Here is a 19,169-nt window from a genome sequence, read left to right as displayed (position 1 = left end):
CAAAGACTTCCTTAATGATAAACATTACCTTTGTGTTTTACCACATAGAGTGACAAACTTAATTGTTGTACATTGTATTGTGATGAAATCATTATTTGTGTATTGTATCCTTCCTTCTTTATTAATTGCTAACAAAGTCTAGTGTTTGTATTACAATTTGGATTGGGGTAGTGCCATCACATGCACCCTTTTCGACAAGATGCCCGATGGATCATAATCCATAATTCTTTGTAATTGCAATGAAATAATTCCTTATTACTACTAATTAATGATCGCCACCCCTATGTCATGAATAGTTTATGGCTAACCATTAGCTAGGTGGTATAGAGCACAACCACAAGCGCACCACATTTCACAATGTGCAAATAACTGGTTGTGTTTTGACTATGACCTTCGTCTTGAACACGCGGTATTATTGATAGCACCTTTTCATATCAATTGGATGTTCATTTTTTTTCAGATGAAGATGATAGCAACGTTTAGAAAAAGGTTCAACGAAGCCCTTCATTATGATGTAGTTGAGTCCAAACTAGATGATACCCCAAGAGTTGGGTGCATTTGGTTTGTATTGCCATGTGACATCCCCTTCTTGTAAGTTCAATTGATTTAATGGATGACGTCGTTTAACACTTCTGATTGAGAGGTCTATTTTTTATATTTAGGAGGGTGTTGTGCCTTCAAATTCGAAGCAAGTGCGAGTTGGGCCTTCAAATTTGAAGCCATCGACAAGTGGTCTTAAAAGTGATAAATATTGTAGCTCTTTAATTCATTGTTATCTTAGTAGCACATGGATTTTGGAGAGGGATTATTAAGTATATGGGTTGTTTGACATCATATCTCTAGTGTATGTATATGCATAGCTATTATTAATTGGTTTCAATGGTGATTATGGAACTATTTTATGTATATGGTTATGGTTGAATGTTTGGTTGTAATTGTGAATCGAGTATGTCTTTTTTTAGTTGTAGTTTACGACAGTTTAATTTTCTCTTGTTATTGTTTGTATTTTAAACACTCAAATCTGAAATAAATTAATAATTAAAAATTAAAATTAAAAATAAATTTAAAAAATACTTTCATGAAAAAGATCTTTAATAAGTCGATTGAAAACAGCAGGTGGAGGAACAGTGAATGATGCAATCAGTTTCTGAATACGCGGATTCCCGATTACAAGGCAACATGATAATGCACATATGTTTAATATATGATGCACATTGATATGGATCATTGATAGTTTAATGAACATTTCAACTCCATAACTATACATACTGAAATTAAGACAATAATGCAAGACAAACTTGTTTATTTCATGTTCACATACATTATCTTTCCTTGTTGTCAACTAATACAACTCTATTGGCAATGTTTGTAGGGACAACAATGGGAAAAGCAGGGACAGGAAAAAGAAAGGGTGTTGAACTTGCCAGCACAAAATGCCATAGTGAAACATCCTTTGAGGAGGAGGGAAAGTCTGCTAGGACTGCACCTAGACATGGGGCCTCCAATGTTCCCACCTTTGACGGTTAAGGAAAGTCAGCAAGAAAAGCACCACCCACCTTGCCAAGCTGGAAGGGTCCCCTGATCCTTGATTTCATGGACAAAATCAAATTTGATGACACGCATATACAACTGCTAATGAAAAAGGTCGAATTAACAGCTGTAGAAAATGAAAGGTTGAAGGGGATGGTTACTAAGGTTTAAAGGAGATGCGCATAACTAAATAAGAAGGTTGTGGAGCTAAGCAATAAGAATGTGGACTTCGAGCTAGAATTGCATAGACAAAAATGTTGATCGAGAAACAAGAGGTAGGGCATGAGGTGAGCATGAAACACCATCAGATTTTAATTGACTAGTTTAATGGCATGTTAGATGTCCGTGAGGCTAATATTGCACACTGGAAATGAATGTTACAGGAGGCAACCAATTTTCTTACCAATGAGGTTGATGGAAAGGGTATTCCTCCCATTACATTGAGCAATGGGGGAATAAAGGAATTAATTAGTTGTTGTTGTTTGCCTTCATAACAAGCTTATTCTATTATGAAGCTTTCTAAAAATATATTGATGACCTCTGTTGAATAAAACCTTAGCAATGATGCAAACTGTTCCAAATAGGACATATTGAATAGTTATTGAATTTTTATTTTCAATAAAACAGATTAAATGGTTGTTGAATGGTTATTTTCAATAAATCAGATTGAGTTCATTAAACCAACTTTAATGGTTTTTGAACGATTCCTTAAACAGATTCCATGGTTGATGAATGGTTAAAACTTAAAAGCGTACACGACTTTTTCATATGTTTGTATATGATGAATGGTTATACATCTTCTTCAATATGGATAATAAACTAATAGTTGTTGGTAAAAGTTATGTCATAGTTACCTCTGTACAGGATCAAACAACATTTTTTTCTCACATGTTACCACTTTCAAAAAAAATTTGTATGCATAAGTAATTAGCAAATGCTTGGATGAAGCAATTTAAGAGCTCATTGTGGAAGAGAAAAAAAATAAGTGGCCTTTGATGGGAACTTGATTTTTTCATTTCTTTGATATATATGTTTGGAAGGTGTTATATAATGTCGAAAGATTCACGTTTTAGAAGTTGCAGATTTGAAAGCTATTTGAAACGTCAATGAAGGAAATCAATAACCTTGCTAAAGTTGATGATAAAATGGAGACTTTGAAGTAGATGAAATTTCAAAAAAATCCAAATCTTTTAACTTCTTGAAGTTCTTAAATTTTTATTTTTCTTCCAAACACTGGTGGACAATTTATTCTTTTTGTTGACTTAATCGACCACTTTGTAATGGTTGTGTATTACATTAAAAAATGCACAATCTTATGGAGGTTAATAAGTCTCCTTCTCGAACATTAAACAAAAGGAAATTTGAAACATTATACAAATGCAGACACAAATTCATTGGTCTAATATTGATCAAGTTAGACAACAGCTCAGACAGAAGTAAATAAGCACATAATGAACTCAACTAAACATACTAAATTTACTCAAAAAGTAAATAAGCAAGTCATGAACTCAGAAAGTAAATAAGCATATAATAAACTTAGAAAATGAACTCTACCCAGATCTGTTATTTTTTACTTACCTTCGTGTTATGCATTCATTTTTCTTCCTCACGTTGAGTTCATGATAACTCTGATCTCGGATATATTACATTCTTTGAAAATGAACTAATATATTGTTATGCATGAATTCTTCTTTCTCATGCTGAGGTCATGTTGAGTTATCATGAGTTGAACATTATATTATGCCAAGATTTGTGATATATTACCTCATTGCTTGAGTTCATTATATGCTTATTTACTTTTTGAGTTCATTGTATGCTAATTTACTTTCTAAGTTCATTTTATGAGTTCATTATATATGCTTATTTAGTAATATATATGTTGAGTTTGAAAATAACTCAGATCTCGGATATATTATAGATCTGAGTTCAACATATTGTTGAAACACTAAAGACCATAGTTCAATGGAAACAATATATGTTGAGTTCATGATAACTCAAATCTTATATATATTATAGTTCTGATTTTAATGTATTGCATTCTTTGTGTTATATTTTACATGGTAATCAGAAAGTAAAATATTGTATAATGAAGTTAGAAAGTGAACTCAGACAATGAGGTAATGCCACATTTATTAATTCTTTCTCATCCCGAGTCACACTTCTACATAACACATTTTATTATTATAAGTTGTCTATATAACACGTTGAATTATCACACAATCTTATCTATAACAAAATGGGTTATTCTGTACAATGTAATATTTCATAGTGCGTTATCATGCATATTTTGATATAAGACTACGTGTTATCCCGATGTATGTCATATAATACAATGGGTTATTATGTAAAATGTAATATATCATAGTGTGTTATCATGTAAAATTTAATATAGTACGACGTGTTATCCTTTTATATGTTATATAACACAACATGTTATCATGTACTAATATGGTAATAACATGGGGATGTTGTGTTACCATTATAAGATAAAATTGTGTGTCAGCATACAATATCAATATAAATTTGTTCATTTAAGCTATATAGGTAGTCAGTGCATTTTTTCCATACTTGAGGTGTCCTCACACCTATACTTGTGGACTAGGTGCAGGTGAGGGATATGTATGCATGCCTACAAAATTGGTTACGCAAATCTACTTTATAGTGCTTATGGTCTTGTCATAATAAAAAGTATATAATTGCTAATAGATAGTTGTAATTATATGTAGTTTCACTTTCACATTGAAAAATATGTGTAATTAATCTTTGATTTACATTATGCACATTCCTTGGGTTTTGGAATTGGGGGAGGGTGACTATGCTTGAAAATGTTTAATCTCCATTTCTTATTACTTTTATGTTTCTGGCTAATCATTAATAGTAACTTAGTGCTAATTTATTTTTCAGTTTGAGTGGTTGATCATGAGCATTATCACATTATAACTTTGTTTCATGTATTCAATAATTTAGTTTTTAATGTTTGTGTAGTGGCAATTTATCATTTTGGCATGTACATGATACAAGAGATTGTGCCATTGAATTATGCTTCATAATTACATTGTTGGACACACCTATGAAAATATGTTCAAAATAGAATCACTTTATAGGATTATTACTATTATTCTTTACCTTTTTTCCTGGTAATACACCACCTCTATTGTTACTTCTCTACTAGTACTACTGGCATATACCTAAGCTTGTGACATTAGATTATGTTATAAGTACATATTATGACCTAATATATATTTATTTGATATCACCATAATATGCAGGCATATGGAATTATTTATCATAGGGTTCATCCTCAGTAGCATTGTTGATTTATTGATAGTTATGCACTATTTATTCTAGGCCTTTTTCCCCCTGTTCAATGCCATATTCACTTTCCCACAAGAACGTTCAATGCTGCTCATTGAATGGTCATTAGGGATGTGTAACTTGGTCCTCCATAGGTGAAAAATCCCTAAAATGGGTGGAGAGGGCCCCTATGTTGAGGTTTTGTATCATATGCCAAGTTTGTAGGGTTTCAAAAGGAGGTTTGCATGTGCCACTAACTGAGTGTTGATCTAATTACAATGTGAATCAGACTGTAGGATAGAAAAGAGAGAAAAGTTGGGTGCATAAACCCACGTATTATGTCTTTTGGTCAAAGTTGAATGTGTGAAGGGGTCATACAGACCTATAGCAGATTGTTTCAAGCAATTTTGTGGTGTTTGGTACAAGTTATATAATGGCAGTCTCAATGAGACAATGTATGATAGTTTAAGTAGTGAGTGGAGAAAGTTTTGTGAAATCAATTCTAATTGATTTCAAAATCATAATATGTGTTTGGGAAGGGTGTAAAACACTATAAATAAATAAATACTCATGTATTCGTCCTAGAGGCTACTCCATGTAGATCTCCTCATGACGGTCATCATGAAGTAAAATAGAAAACTAGCTATATAACACATGTAAAATACTATAAATTATTGAATACTCATGTATTCATCCTAGAGGCTACTCCATGTGGATCTCCTCATGAAGATAATCATGAAATAAAATAGAAAACTAGTCATCTCTTAGATGGAGTAATATAAAGTACAAGGTGAATAAAATCCATCTTGTTTATAAGGGATTTTTTTGGAACATTCAATAACCTCAACCTATGAAAAACCCTTTGTTGAGAGATGTTCCTTATATCTTTCAATAGAACCATTAGCTATAAGCATAGATTAATATACCCACTTACATTAAACCATCTTTCTTTACTTATGAAGAGAAACCAAATCTAGAATACCATAAGGCTCTTAAAAAAATTGCACATCAGTAGATATAACATGAACAAAATACTAGGACTAGAATTCTATGGGTGAGTGCATCAATAATTCATAGGTTCACCAACTAACAATCTAGCCTCCTTAATAGTACTACGGATCCATCTAGGAAAATACATGAGTATGAGAAGGTGGAGATGGAAGAATGAGACCATAATTTGAAGTATTCTTATGAGATTATGAGTGTGGGTTAGGTAATAGTGAAGAGGAAGAGGATGGAGGATCCATGAACTATTTGAAGGACTCATCAACTTGGATTTATCATAATGTAAACATCTCTAGTGATTAAATTAAATAATTGATATAAGCCTACATATCCTTAATATAGTAAAAGAAAAAGAATTGTTAAATCTTCTTCTCCATTGCTTCATATTGACCATCTACTATGAATTCACAATCCTCACTACCGAATACCTAAAGAAGGAAATATTAAGCTTGATATTGGACCAAACATCCTTTAAAGTGATATTTTGAATTACCTTGCGGGGAGTGTCATTTTGAATATAGTTAGCACAATTGTTTTCTTTATCCAAATAGAATGTGGCCATAAACTGTGATTGATATATATGATTTTTATATCTCTTAGTGATATTTTTTATTTATTTTTTCTATTTGTGATGGTAAATATATATTTTTAGGTTCCATCAATCCTTGAAATTGGACTGGAAGAGTTCATCCTCTGATTTTTCCAACTCATTGAAATGAGTCAGATCAATATGCTCAAGGTCAAATGCTATTTGATAACCTACAACTAAATTTTTTGTCTGTAGCATACAAAACACTTGATAATGGAAATAACACGAGCAATTACATATTCAGCTTTTGCCTTCCAATAGGTACCAGGTAGAGCTCCTCCTTTAAGATGATATTTCCCAATGCGACCCACTTTCGTAGTCGAAGGCCTATTTGCAATCCACAAAAGCATTTTCAAACATTTAAATTTTTAAAACTTTCCCACTGTTGATATTTGGCAACAGGACACCATGCCCAAAAATCTCATTTTTTATGTTATTTTAGTTTTCCTTCTCATGGGGAAGAAAGGATAAGGAGGAGATGTTTTATACACACTGCAACAACAGACTGTTAACCTAGAATTGGTAAGTCTGTAGCTGAACAAATTCTCTATGCCTCTGTCGCTGAACAGGTGGGGGCATTGATGCTGATTTCCATTAAAAGCTCCGAGAAACACTTAAAATTCAGTGTGTGAGCATGAATGGCCAGGGTGTGGGAAAATATTTCACCATAGAAGAGGCCTTATAATCAAAGAGACACATTCCCACACATGCCAACAAACATTGGGAAAAAAAGAGTTGACACAGAGGCACATATTGCATTTTTGTTGAGGGAGCATGTGCTTAAGGGAATAATTAAATCTCAACAAAGTCCATCCCACGATGGCATTAATGTGTGAAAAGTTTAAAATTTGTGAGGATTCAAATTCTTGAAGAGATATGTTTTGAATTGTTTTAGGATGTCCCAAGCATTGTAAAGGACACCCTTTGACTAAGGCCCGGTCCTCCACTTGATTGTTTGAACTTGAGGATAAACTTTTTGCTAGAAGAGAATCAAAATATGTATTAGGAAGGATGGCTTAAGGCATTCCCGTTAGAATTCTAAGTTTCTTTGTATTTGACTTCCAAATTTTCAACATTATATACATTTCTAGCCCGTCTAATTATAGTACATATATTTTCATTATTCAAATAAAAGATCACTTCGCATCCTAATGCAGAAAGGTTATTCTATGTTTTAAGATTTTGCCTTATCTAGCAGTAAGGCTTTTTAAGGTGCAAATTCAGTCTAGTGTACACCATCCTGTATAATAATGATCGAGTCCTTTTAGGCAATTTCGTTAAGCTCCCTGATTGTAAGGAACGTAGGGTATTTCTTGAAGAAAACATTTTTTCTTGCCGCCCAAGCAAAGTTTTAGGTTTGAATTTCAACGTAGTCATTATGATTAGTATTAACATTATGTAATGAAGAATATAAAAAATATAGATTTATAATAAATCATGATTATATAAAAAATATAAGAATTATAATGACAACAAATTTAAACATCTAAAAGGTAAAAAAAATAATATGTTCAAAATACTTGTGCTAAATCTCAAAAGGTAATTGGAATAATAAAAATAATAATATGTTCAAAATACTTGTGCTAAATCTCAAAAGGTAATTGGAATAAATAATTTTTTTAAAAATATATATTCATTATGCAATAAGATTAGAAATTGAAGATTGATTATAATATAGAGAGTATAATTTTTTTTTTTATCAGTAATATTTGTCTTTGTATTGATTAAAACTTAAAACAGTACATCTTCAAATAGGATATTAAACCACTTCCCCAAAACCACCCACCAAGTTTTTCCAAACCACCCCTCAAAAACCATAAATATTAGAAACAGGAGCATGCTCAACCACTAAACCCACACCCCATTATCACAAATATAGAAATTCACAAATTACACCTTGCCATTCAAATTTCTGGAAAATACTGTTCAAACGGTTCTAACGAAAACAAAAAGATTAAGTTTTTCAAAAATAAATTTAACTAAAAAGGAAAATGGGCACCTAGCAGTACCCTGGCCCGCAGTATCAACTTCTTCACTCTTCCTTCGAAGCTCCTGCACCTGTGACACTCATTTCACCATTAGCCCTATCACCACCTTCATTCGGTCTAATTGCCACCGATAAATTTTGCTTGGCCAATTCCACAGATAATCGTCTAGTTATCAACCTTCTCCTTCGACTCGCCTCCATCTCCCCTGCTTCCACACGTGCTTGTTTGATGGTCTCCTCCAATTCCATGATTTGTACATACATTTTTAGACCTTCCCACCCCCTCTTCGCATCCTCCCGTAATCTGACTTTCACTTCTTCTCGGTGTCTCAAAAAGGGAATCCACATATGTCTGCCTCTTAGTTCTATGTGCTCCTCTGGAATGCCTTCTGAAACATTAAAGCCCCATCCCAGGACCACCCACTCTAATAGAGACTCCATTTTGATCAGGTACTCCTTCGACACTATTGTCGTCATCACTCATCTAACCTCTGCGAAAGAGTAACCAAACTCAATCCCCCACGCCATGATTAAAAAGTAGATATCTACCCTTTTTCTGTACCTATGTCCAATAATCGCCACCTCCTCACCTAAAACTAGTTGAACAACCTTCTAAAAAAGATGGTCCTTCACCAGAAACATATTTAGCATCTATTTTCTGGAACCGGACCCCAGAAGGCAGGCATAAGTTTAGTAGTTTTGAGTGTGAAGTTGGCTTCCATTTCAAACTACCACCACAAAACCGTCTGTCCCTGTTATGAAACCACTTTCTTTAGCACCAAAAATCTCTCATCAAACGTAATGAATGAGTGTACATTCTCATTCTTGCAATAAATACAACTCTCCCAACTCCCGTCGTCGTTGCAGAAGAAATTGACATTAATTGCCAATGTTGATTGTGCCAGTCGAGGCACACGGTCTGAGAATAAGGCATTTCACACACTTCTAAATTAACAATGGTTCTATACTTGCAAGCCTCCTAAAATGCTCCATTATATGATGACATCGTTACCATCCCACCACCTCACTTTTCCCTTAACCAAGTCACATGCCACATTTGATAACCCATCAACAAAATATAGAGAGTATAATGGCTAAGGATGAACAACAAGAAAAAGAAACCTAATGAAATTAATGAAATTGCATAAGATGCAAATTGAAAAATAATAGAACGTAGACAAGGAAGAATGAAGATAAATGTATTGAAAGCTAATGCCAAATAAATTAGTAAGTGCAATAAATAAAAAAAAGATGTGTTGCAATGATGAGAGGAAGGAAATAAGAATAATAACAATTAAACTAATACAATTAAAGAGATATAGAGACAAACAAAAATAAAAAGGAGAAACAAATATAAAATAGATAGAAAATAAGCCAACTGAACTAGTAGCTCAAATAAAATAATAGCTACAAAAAATAATACAAGAGGAATGATCAACATATTTTATGGATTGTCGAAAACTGGCATCGCTTATCACAAAATGTAACTTGTCAATTTTAGGATATCTTTTATTTTGACAAGGTCTTTGTGGCTTGGAACTTTGTGGGTTCTCCTTATCTTTATGAACATATTCCAAGGTATATGGTCACTTGATATTTTGATTTTGAAATTAGAAATTTTAAAAATCTATATTTTTTGACTAACTGAAGATGATTTTGGGAATTTGAAACCATATTTTCAATTTTCATCTTAATTCATCAGTTGAAATCAAATCTTTACATGGACAATGACTAGCCGCAACATGACTTGCACAGGAAACAAAATGGTTAATAAAAATAAACTGCAATTTGCATTGATGTCCCCTCTCATGCAAATTTTCTCCACACTACACTGTATATTTTATCAACAATTTCTTACTCCCTATCTTAGATCTTCCGCATCCATTTTTGAGATCAAATGTCCCCTCTCATTTAAATAAGTATTACCATTTCTATACTTCCATCCACAATTTTTTTCCGTTTCTATTACAATCATCTTGCTCCATTAATGCAATCATTGTGTCATCAGTTATGATCTTCTATCATCGCCTCAAATCTCCATGAATGTTGGTCCATTAAAACAACTACATATTACTAGTGCTTGCTCCTAAAGGAGGTGCAATGGTTAAGCAGATAGTAGAATATTTTAAATAATATATTGTAGGTACAAATCTTAAAGGAAATGTTTTGATTATTAGATTAGCATGGGAAGGGCATGAATCTATTACATTTCAACTATCAAGGCAGACAGGGTGAATTTAAGAAGGTGTGAGATTAATCAAAAAATACAACACAGGAAGTCTTTAAAAGAAATTTGTCTTTTTAGTATGTCAAATCTTTGCACATTGTGAAACTTCGAAGACTTTTCATAAGGGACACAAGTAAATAAAATTGAAGGTGATGAAGATAAATAATGTTATATGTAGAAAATAAGATAATAGCAAAAATGGGCTTGAAGAATTAAGGAAGTCTTGCAAATTTTGATTACTAAGCATTCATTTTAGATTTTTTAGGGATATGTCAAGTGAGAAATAATTGAGCTAAGTCTAATTATAAATTGGTTAGCACTCTATTAACATTTTATTATGTTTGAAAGGAATGAGGAATATACCTTGTCAGGTGGCACACTAAAAAAATCTCCTTTTGCACATTTGGCTAGGCATCCCTAAGACCAAACATGCCTCTAAGTTAGATTAAACAAGCACTGAAATCCACTAATGGTAGCATGTCCTAATTCATGTTTCATGCTTTGTTTTCTTGTGTATGCATAGTCAAGCCCCTAAATTAGATTAAGCAATCATTCAAATCCACTAAGAGTAACATTTTGTAATTCATGTTTCAAGTTTTGTTTTCTTGTGTTTGTACTTTTAGGGAAATAACATCTGCACACTAAAATTTGCAATATAATCAAACACTTAAGCAAACAAATATTGCTAACTTCTTTCTAGGTGTATTACCACTTGAAGATAAGGTCTAAATCAATTTCTAATTAACAATCAACATTTGACACCTTTACAATATAAAGATGTTACAATTACTAGTAAAAAAGATAACTATTGTGTCAATTTCCATACAACAAATGATATATTTTATCCTATAAAATAGTAAAGAAGCTCTAATGACACATGAAGTTTGAAAACCGATTTGAGAATACAAAACACAGTTAGTTTCAAGTATAAATATTAATTAATTTTATTTTAAATGAGTTTCTATGAATGAAAAAACATAATGAATCTATAGGGCAATAAAAGACATGCTACTAAAATTAATTGTGTAAGTTCTTATTGTATCAATATTTTAAAATTACACCGTATAACAAATATTGATACAAATATAACTTATCTAGTTGCTTCCATAAGTATTCCAATCTATTCATAATTTGCAAATAATTACTCAATTTAGGCTTCAATTTATGTTGAAATTCATGGTAAAAGTCTAACACAATAAGTTCAAGGTTAGGAACTCCATCCAAAAAAAATACTGATTCAAAATATAGAACCTAAAAAATTCATAGTAGCTGAAATTATACAATAAGTTCTATACTTTTCTCCTTAAAAAATATTACATTTTATATTGTGTACTTATTACACTGAAGGCGTCTCTTATATGAGATGCACTGGCTAACTTTTAAAATCAATGGCTCAAATCTCATAATAACCCATGCAAGACCATTGGGAAAAATTTATCCGTTGATTTTTTCACCAAAAAAATTGTCTGCTCTGACAGCTTTACAGAGGACAGATGGAGCGCTGGCAGTAGGCTGTTCAGATTGGTCTTAGTCCAGAAGGTCCTTGTCACCATTGTCTTTGTCATGGGAGTCATAAGCAAAGTAAAATGACATCGAAGAATTAATCAATGGTTGTCTTGATGTCCGTACCTATGCAAGACAATTAATCAAATCTTGTTCATTCATCATCTTTACCTGTTTTCCCCCACCGCTATTCGCAAGCGGTTGTTTTTTTACCGTTGTTCGCTACCGGTTGTCTAATTAATATCCCAATTGTCATAATACATCCTGAAAATGGTTTGTTGAAATGTTTCGTGCTAACGATAGTATTAAAAAATTCAATTTCAACAATCACCATCACTTTACTTGTTTTGGCCTGCTGAATAGAAGGGACACATAACATGTTTTACGAGGGTCTTTAAATTTGTACGCATGGAAACCCAACCTTCTAATCACAATTAATAGTATCGAATCCTTGTGGGACTTGTTGAGCTTTAACTTGGGTACAAAAATCAGCCAACGTGGCATGAACTTCATGCAGTGGAATGAAACACAGAATTGCCCATAAAATTGGCATCAAGTATTCTTTGAGAAGATTTGAAAAGCCGTAAAACATGACTAATTGGAAAAAGAGAGTAGCTTTGAAAAGTCATAAATGATGGCTAACAAGAAAATGGGACCTTTGTGCGCCATGCCAATGTAAAGGCCTTTTGGAACTCAGGTTTTTGAGTTACAAAGGCATTGTTTTGTAAAGTCAATAACAAATCCATTTTAATGATGTCTTAATTTCCAAAGCCACTTATCTTAATTTTCTAAGCCACTTCTATGAAACTATGTAATCAATGCCATTCATCTATCATTAGTGACAACATGTATATACTTTTGTTGTTTGTATTTCAATAAGAGTGCTTATACATTGAATATGCTAATTGGAAAATAAGAGTGGCATATGAAAAATTACTCACACAATAGGCTTAAAAATGAAGTACATTTTTAAAGTGAATTATATTATTAAGTCAAAGAACGATGACATAGAACATTCATTTCCCAAACATGTAAATACAGGTACATTTATTTCACAAAGAGATTTGTTAATATAAGAAATCTCACTCTGTCCTTTGTATAAAAAATTCCAAGTTTCTTTTAAGAAATAGAAATAATATCACATCATTATGCCTATCCAAAATACAACATAATAGTCATTTAATTCTTTGACAACACTTGTTTTTTACATAGATTAAGAATAGAGCAATTAATAAAAGAATGAGAGAATATTAAAAAAATCATATTTAAATAAGATATATTTAATAAAATAATTTTAAAGAGATACTTATAAAAAAAATTGATAAGTAAATTATCAAATTTAGATTAAAAATATTATTTTATTTAAATCAAAATTTTAAAATTTAATAATATTAAATTTTATAAAAACGTCATCTTTAAATTTACAATAAATATATTTATTTTATTATTAAATTTTTTGTAAGATTAGAAAATACTAAATATACATTATCTTGAAATTTTTGGAGGAGAAAATGTATGAATAAATACAAAGAATTAATATTTAACTAAAATAATGGTACACATATAAATTTAATATATTCTATATATATGAAAAAAATATTTAGATTATGTATTTTTATTTTTATATGTTAGAGTATAACATTATGAGGCAACATATATCTAAACATGATTACTTACAAATGGGGTTTATTGGCCTTTCAAATATCATCAAGTGCTACTTCATTATGCAATCGATTTCTATGCTCGTCAATCTCTTTTTGCTACTTAATGCACAATGGGCTTTAGGGATGATTTTTCTTATCTCCTTACCCCTTTCTTTTGCTTGGTGTACCCCCCGCTCCCGCCAAACCCCCTGCCCCCTTCTCTCTCTCTCTCTCTCTCTCTATTGTAAACATAACATGAGCCTATTGGTAATGGAGCTCAATTATCTATTTGATTCCATTTTTAATTTTAATTGCATTTGGACTCATATAAGTGGATGCATAGTTGATTAGAAGATATCAATTCTCCATTGATACCTTTGTTGGAGTGTATTCTGATGCCCTTTGGCAGCCATATTCACTAGGCAATGTGTATATGATTTTTTTTTACTTCACCTATATCTTTCCTCCATTTCTTCCCCCCCCGCCCCTCTCTCTCCCTCCCTCTCTATCTCTATCTCCATATCTTTTTTCTCTCTCATACTCCTTGTTTCTCCTCCCCTATCTCTATCTCTCTATCTCTCTCCCTCTTTCTGTATTACTTGTCTTTGTTATCTACTTTATCTCTCCCTCTTTCTATCTCTATTCCCTCTTCCCCTTTCCTTTCACCTTTATCTCTCCCAATCCTTCTATCTTTTCCAAGTTATATCTATCTTTATATATCTACTTATTTTTATCTCTATCTCTTTCTTTCCTATCCATATATCTCCTTCCCTCTCCCTATTACTTCCTCTTTCTAAATCACTCTACTTTTCCTCTCTCCTCTTTCTATTTCTCCCCCCCTCCCTCTCTCTCTCTCTCTCTCTCTCTCTCTACATTTCCCCTCTCTATACCTCTCTTTGTGACTTGTCTCTGTCGCCTTATTTCTCTCTCACTCTTGCCCCCTCTATCTCTATCTCTCCCTCCCCTTCTCTATCTATAACTCATTATGTGTACCTTTCTCTTTGATTCACATCATCTCTCATACTTCATATCTCTCTCTCTCTCTCTCTCTCTCTCTCTCTCTCTTATTCATTCCATATCTCCAAATCTATCTCTATTCACTCCTCTCTCTATCTCTTTCTATTCATCGCTCTTTGTCACCCTCTATCTATATGTCTCCCTCTCTATATATTATCTCTCCCCTCCCCCCCCCCCCCCTCTCTCTCTCCCTCCCCCCCCCCTTCTCTCTCAATATTTTTTACCTATCCTCTACTAATATATTCCGCTTTCTCTCCCTCCTACTCGCTATTTTTATCCATCTCTATCTCTCCCCTCTCTCTCTATTGTAAACAAAATTATTTGCTAAATATCCTACCTAATCACCTCATGTCCTACATAAATATATGTAAAAAATAGATCAGAAAATTACCTAATTAAACTTCCACACTTCTTCAACATAACCATTGCATACCAAGATGCAATCACTAATAAATAATTAAAAACCAACCATATATATTCTTGATGAACCCAACTATCCTCATAAACCTCACATAAATTTTAAGAGCAAAAAGCTTCCAACCTATCTAAGAAAATGTAAGAAATATTATACCCTTTTTGAGCACGACCGACTCATAAAGCAACGATCATGCTCCATTTTCAGGTGCGTAGAGAAAATACCCCTTTCATTCTTTACCTCCACGTCAAGAGCTAGGGTTTCGACAGTTGCAGGGTGCTTGAAAACTACTGGCGTCCAAACGCGATTTTTGTCCTCATATGAGTGCCATTTGTTGGTGTGTATATTGGGGCTCCAGTTTTTCAATTCCAAGATTGTGGCCTCCGCAATTACACGCGGAAGATTGGTTTCAAATTCGAAAGTGTCATTTTGTAAGGGATTGCCCAACGAAGAGAAGGAAGAATGCTGCACAATTAAAGCCAAAGAACCAACATTTGGTCATCTCAAAGAGGATGAGTTCAAGCTTCTCTGCGAATACGTGAGTTTTGAATTTATTCTTTTTATCTTTATCATTTACTATACTCTTTTCCTTCCACTTTTTTACGTGCCCTACGCAGCTATATCTATCCCTCTGCTATGCATGTTCTTCTCTTTCCTCCCATTATACTTCGCATTCCAATCTCCCTTTCCTGCACAACCACCCAAAAAGCTCCTCTCTGTTTTCTACTTGCCACCATCGTCTTTTCTTCCCCTCGTGCCTTTTCAGTTCTCTGCGAATGTAGGCATTTTGTCTTCCTTGTGAATTTTCACTTCATTTATTACTGTTTTAGGCTGGGAGCTGAATCGGCTACTATAAGACTTTTGGTTTTTTAATTTATTTACAACATCCGGCAATGGTATTTGTTCGGAAGTTTCTAAAGCCTTCCAACAAATCCGTTTTGTACATATCCTCTAATCAATGCAATCCATAAGACCACATTTCTATTAGGGATTTGGTCATACATTTCAACATTTTGCATATACATATGCCAGAGCAGTGGGGACTCCCACATCTATAGAAACTCCTCTATCCCTTATGCATCAATGGATATCCATGCCCTGTTCAAAACTCCCCAGGCCACGGGTGTGGCTCCTTATTTGGGCTATCGATGAGCTTCTCCATGCTTGGAACTTCCTCAAGCTCTATCTTGCGAGCTAGAAAGCAACTGGGGTTTCTCCACACAAAAAACTACATTTAGAGTTTCTATTTTTTTAATCTATCTTTTCAAAACTACGCCAAATTGTAAGGGAGCTTTTGTAGAAACAGCAAATTCGCTGCTTTGTGTTAAATTCGTGCCCTAGATCAGTAATCAGATTTGTAACATTTAATCATGCCCTAGTTTATTAATCAGATTTGTAATTTAGTAAACTATAATCAAGTAAATTCAAGAATGAAACAAGGAACCAATAGACAAACACAAATACCCTAGGAAAACCTCCAAGGAGGAAAAACCCAGCATTAAAGACCCACAGGTCAGATTATGTATTCACTCTTATTGCACAAATACAATACTTAGCTTGCTTTTCCGAATCTGATCTTTATATATCAGATCTGCCCTTTTTGCATGCTTAAGATTGCACCAAAATGCCCTATATCCTCTTGAATAAGTTCGCCCAATCCTTGGACAAATTCGCACAACCTTCTTTGGTGATTTCGCACCTCTTGTTTGTAGAGCTAATTGGCTGATTTCATGGATAACTGAATTGTATTTGCATTTGCAATTTAACCTTTATTTATATGAGTCCCTAGCCTTTATTAAATCCAAGTCGTCCTCCCTCTTTTGGCGCCAATTTATGTATTGTGGCGTGGAGGTATAGGGCTGGGCTCAACTTGGGGGCACGTTACCCCTTTAGGATAGGACCCAGTCCTATATGGGTTCGGATGTTGCCTTAAGGCAATCCGAGCCCATTTTTACCTAGTTACAAACAACACTCCCTCTTAACTAGGGAAGAAAAGAATACATAATCTAAACCTTTAGAGTTCCATCTAGCACAAAAGCATAGAATGGATCTAGCACACAAGCATAGAATTACATCTTCCACCTAGCACACAAGCATAGGATGGTTCTAGCACACAAGCATAGGATGGGTCTTTACATATTTACAATTTTCCATCTAGCACACAAGCATAGATTGGACACAATTCATTCTTGCACACAAGCAAAGAATGATCAAAGTGCTGTAGAGAGAGTCACTGAGATTGGAGGTCCCTCTCAATCAGGGTTTCGTTTTCCACAATACCAAGTCTGTCTCTGAAGTATTCGAACTTCACTTTGGATAAGGGTTTGGTAAGGATGTCCGCAACCTGTTCATCCGTGCTAATGTACTTTAGTTGAATGGCGCCTCTTTGCACCATATCCCGAATGAAGTGATAGTGTGTTTCCACATGTTTGGACTGGTCATGGAACACAGGATTTACTGACATCTTTATACTTCTTTGATTATCACAATGAATGGTGGTAGGACCACTAGCTTGACCAAATAATCCAATGAGGAGTTTGCGAAGCCACACTGCTTCTCTGGATGCAACAGATGCTGCAATGTACTCAGCTTCTGCAGTGTTCAATGCTACGGAAGATTGCTTTCTACATGCCCAAGAGATCATTGCAGAGCCCAAGTTGAAGCAGATACTCGAAGTACTTTTCCTGATACATTCATTGTGCAATCTGTAATCTGAACTCAGCTAGCACTCCTTAGAGAGGATCACAACAAGTAGCCAGTAACCATAAGTGATAAGTAACCAAATCACATAATGGTAACTCATCATGGATCCTTTTATAATATTCATCTTGCCTTGCCTGCAGAGGATGAATCCTGAACTTTATCATGTACATCTTTAAAACATGAATACAAACACAAGTATATATATGCTCATCATGGACTCTTTTCATGATATCTATCACGCATATACACCATTCATTGCCTGCTAAGAATGATGAAGAGCTTCCATTTCAATCTTCTCTCAGAGAAGATTGCAACACCAACTTTATTTGCACACGAGTATTCTCCTTAATCTTCTCCCAGAGAAGAATGCATTACCTTTACCTCAATCTTCTCCCAAAGAAAAATGTAACATCAGAAAATCATAATCTTTCATCTTGCTCACAAGCATAGAATGAAGTTACATAAGCCATAGTCCTCCATTTTGCACACAAGCAAATAATGAATAAACATAATCTTCTATCTAGTACACTTTCCATCTAGCACACAAGCATAGGATGAAAATCCATCTTTTCTACCATCTTACATTGCCCGCAGAGGATGGTAACAATTACTCTTCTCCTTGAGAAGATTACACTACCACCTTACATTAGCCGTAGAGGGTAGTTGATGAAACACAATGCATCATTGAGGTTGAGACTCCTTCTCAATCAAGGCAGTGTTCTTCACAGCTCCAAGTCTATCTTCTGAAGTACTCAAGCTTCAAAAGACTTGGTGAGAACATTTACAACACAAGATTATCCTGCCATAAGACATTGAATTTTCAGGTATCTCTATACGACTCTGATAATAAATAATTATAAGAAAGCATTCAACAAGAATTTGAAAAACCACACAATTTCCTTGATACAGTTCATGCTCCAATGAATTCAGCTTCAACAGTACTCAGTGTGATTGAGGACTGTTTTGTTGTAGTCCTAAGAGATCATAGGGTATCCAAGTTACAACAAGAGATTGAAGTGACTTCCCTTATCTGAGACACTTCAAAATCTGAGTTAGCCTTCTGAGGTGATTACAGTCTTTTGCTCACAATCATTTGAGATTTTCAAAATGCAACAAGATATGCTTGGCAGCAACAACATGCTTCAACCTTGATCATGAATTAGCTGAGGCATCCACCAATCAGCTGCTTGTCTTCAGATGAATCTGCAAAATCAGACTTTGCTACAAACATCCTCAATCTTTATGTTATTTTTCAT

General features: G+C 33.8%; 1 protein-coding gene across 1 annotated transcript in view; it reads left to right on the top strand.

Annotated features, from left to right (window-relative positions):
* The first annotated feature begins 15,280 nt into the window (after positions 1–15,280).
* The window catches only part of LOC131072634 (uncharacterized), a 135,977-nt gene continuing 132,088 nt past the window's right edge, over positions 15,281–19,169 (top strand). Inside the window, exon 1 of the mRNA XM_058008870.2 lies at positions 15,281–15,748. The gene's annotated coding sequence lies outside the window, so the exon portion shown is untranslated. The remainder of the gene's footprint in view (positions 15,749–19,169) is intronic.

The sequence above is a fragment of the Cryptomeria japonica genome, chromosome 10 (genome assembly GCF_030272615.1).
Source record: "Cryptomeria japonica chromosome 10, Sugi_1.0, whole genome shotgun sequence".
NCBI lineage: Eukaryota > Viridiplantae > Streptophyta > Pinopsida > Cupressales > Cupressaceae > Cryptomeria > Cryptomeria japonica.
This window is presented reverse-complemented; position numbering and strand designations above follow the sequence as displayed.